Source organism: Glandiceps talaboti, chromosome 7 (genome assembly GCF_964340395.1).
Source record: "Glandiceps talaboti chromosome 7, keGlaTala1.1, whole genome shotgun sequence".
In the NCBI taxonomy this organism is placed as follows: Eukaryota; Metazoa; Hemichordata; class Enteropneusta; family Spengelidae; genus Glandiceps; species Glandiceps talaboti.
Window position 1 is genome coordinate 15,873,245 of NC_135555.1, and position 3,954 is coordinate 15,877,198.

Below are 3,954 nucleotides of genomic sequence, written 5' to 3' on the forward strand. Positions count from 1 at the left end.
GTTTAGCAATAAAGATCTAATATTTTAGTCCCAGTTTTCATTTCTTGGAACTTTTATTTCATTTAAGTTTAAGCTGAGTTAAATGGCTGAAATTTTGACATTTCAAAGTTGCATATAACTTTATTACGTTCCATTTTATTTCCGAAATTCAGATGCATATTCATTAAATACTCAAAGAAAAAGTATCGAGAGGTGTAAATGTGTTTGATTGGACCTTTCCTTTAATGTGCATTTTTATGTGGTTGAAAATATTGACATCAAAATCTGATTTGAAACTCCAAAATATTGATGGCATTGCACTGTTTGTACAGTTGATGGCTTAACAGGGGTTTCCTCAACATTTGTATCACATGTACGTGTGTGGTAAACTGTTCTATTAAACCACTCAGTGTACATGTACGCTGGTTTTAGTCTTTTGCATGCGATGGTGAGATATGCATTAAGGAAAATACCATAGGTACTTTGATATTCAGCAAAACTTACAATCCAAAACATGTATAAACTTAATGTGTGCTCCTTAAGTTTAACCACACACTGTCTTTGTTGATTACACTGGTGTTTATCTCCAACACTAGAGGGCGCACACTGTGAAGTACATATACCGGTAGGTTCTCAACCTAGCTGTAGGTTTCAGAGTTCTCTCCTGTGAGTATGAATGATGCAGAAAAGGACTAATTGTGGTATATTTGAAGATAGAATTATACAATACTGGGGTTTTAAGGCCTTGTTTTTCTTTGGGATACATATATGGTTTGTATTGATATTAAAATTCACTCACTAAAAATGTCAAAGGTTTGGATAACTCGCTCCAACTTTCAAACATTTTGTAAAATGATGCACACAACACAAGCATTGTTCTTTGCATTACATTTTTATTTCATGATTATACAGACTACCTTAAAAACAATATATACACGTTCACTAAGGTCAAAGGTCATTTGACATTGCACAAAAAGTGTTCTGGAGTTGTATTTACACGGTGTAAGTCCATTGGTTTCTGGAGACAAGAAATTAGAACAGTGACACAGATTCACAACGAACCATGATATATACGTCAAGTAGTTCCCGAGACATTAACATGAACGTAATTAACAAGAAAAATAAAATCACTAGATTGGGAGGGACGTTTGTAAATAATGCATGAGATTATACTTGTACCAACATTGAGAGAAAAAGGTGGATTTCATAGATTGATTGATGTTACGTTTATATTATTCTCATTGGGTTGAGCTACATGTACGTAATCTGTCAAATCTTTGTGGAAGGAGAACTAGAGAAAAAACCCATAAATTGGGAAAATGCAGAATTTGAACTCTTGCACATAAGAAATGTCGAGTTGCTTGCCTAGGCTGAAATTGACAGTTCACTGAAACTATAGTATATAGTGTATGGGAATTCTCGTTACCTGGTATAAAATTTAAAATCAATTTTATACGTCACAGAAATAACAATTTCTTGGTTGACACAATGACTGCCACTCCACATGATCTACATGCATAACTATATGTGTGAGAGAATAAGGGAGCCTTCAGTAATATTATGGTCCTCCCCAGAGAACTAATTTGACACCCCTCCCACCTATTCCCCTGCCCACTCTTGTTTTTACTGAAGGCTTCCTAAGTCAACCTTGTTTTATTTTGATGTTCTAGCAAGAGCTAATAAATGCTATTAGTACAGGTATGGAGAATTCACTGAATGCCTTCAACATAGGCCGTAGTGATTTCCTGGAATTCATAATGTACTGAGTATTCTTCCCATCTATTGGCCCTGCTCTGATATCCAGACTAAGTTATGTACTTGTTTTGATTGTAGAACATAAGCAATAAAATCGTCATGGCAACAATCAGCACACTGGAAGACTTGTACATAACAAATGGCATGCAGACACAACAGAAGTATCTTACTATATGTCTTTTAAAAAATCATCTTCAAGACATTACAATATTTTGACTGCTTCACCTTGGCACTTGTATGATCAGCTATTAAACATAACTTCTAAAATGGATTCCATAATTTTAGCTATTGTTGCTATTTTTTTAGTTCCAAATATAACAAATCTTCATTCAAGCTATTCATGGCAAAAAAGATATTAATTGTTGGTGTCACTTACAGCAGACGAAGTATAAGCTGTGCAGGAACAAAATCAGAATGGCTACATGCATGGGTGTCTGTCTGTCTCTTGCAGCGGGTGATTCATATATGAATGTCTCACTTGCAGAGGGTGATTTATATACATTGTAACACAATTGTAGTATGTGTCTGCATGGTACACTAGTCCACATGTAGTCCGCAATCATGATATATGATGCAAGGTTTTGTTTTGTCTGTCCAAAATTATGACAGTGACATGTGCTGTCTTTCATGTAGTCCTGACATGTTTGGTAAATCACCCTCTCCATGAGACAGACACTAGCAACAATTGTAACCATTCTGACAGACATTAGTTCTTGCACAGCTGACTTTCTTCTGCTGTATCATCTTGTAGGGCTTTGAAGCTGACATTAAAGGATCATTGTCTCAAATTTCAGTCAGGTCTGGTTATTAAAGTTTTGAATGAAAAATCAAACCCTATTCATTCAAGCAAAGTTTAGATTATAGGTGACTAATAGCGCCCTCACTTTCATCACAAGCAATTATGCAATAATGCAAGCAGACTCCCCCCCCCCTTTCAATATTTGCAATGAAAACTATATAGTTCAAAAGTGCTACAGTACATGTAGATGTGTTCTAAAACATACACAAAAGATTGATTGATAGTCCAAGAAATATACATCTCTGTTGATGAGTTAAGAATGATTATAAATGCAGTTCTTTCTAGCATCTGACCACGGTATACAGAAGTGTCAACTTATGTTTTTCTTATATACAAATGAAATTTCACATACTCTCACTAAATTCCTGCAGAAATATTTAGCTTTGGCTGCCACATTGGTATATATATAGATGACTATTTCCAGTGAAACTAAATTATTTAGCAAATATCAAAATTCATTCTGGATAATTATACTGTGTGATATTAGTTATTTCTCTTTCTTGCCTGCAATTGAGAGTGCACTAACTTGCTTATAAATGAAGGTTTTTCTCAACAACAAAAATGAGTTTATAATAAGATGGGCGACCTCTAAACATTTTATCAAGAGTGGCTCAATATTCCCCAATTCTTCCAACTAACGTAAACTGTACTTCATATTTCAGATAACTTCTGAAATTTTATCTCAAAAAAGTTGCATGTTCCTATGTTACTGAAGTTTTAAATTTTGAATATTCATCAAATTCAGAACTTGACTGTATTCTGCCATGTTGATGTGAGGAGGTTCATGGGTAATGATAGTTCTTTATATCCATGATCTTGTTCTAAGACAGAATCCCTAACCCTACATGTTGGTACAAGGTTGCTTTGGAAATGACGAGCATGCCAAATTGCCAATAGGATTCACAATTATTTTCTTTTGACAACTCTATTACAATTGTCATCAGGCTGTCAGCTGTCTAACAGTGTAGCACATGATTTGAATACGTTTTCCCCATGCCTCATTTCTAGTAACATTTACTCTCGATGGCCATTTCTGTTAGAGCAATAGGGGAAAAAAAAAAAAGTAGACAAAAATGAATAATTCGGTCGAAATGATATGCTTGGTGGTAATACTTTTTCACAAAAAAAGTTGAGCAATATGAGCAGTTAACCAGAAGTAATATTAACGGTTGGCTGGACCTTTCCTTTAAAGGCCTGTGTTTCAATCCTTGGTTCTCAAGGGGAGGGAGGGGGATATGTTTAACCCTCATCAATATGTAGAGGTTCTAGATCCCTTCAAATGTGGGTTTTTACTGATTTCCAAGTATATTTGACTTTAATGGCAAGATTATACATGTATATATATATTTCTAAATAATTCTAGAGTTCACATTGGCAAATATATCAGATACTGTACCAATGGTCAAATTATTCCTGGTTAT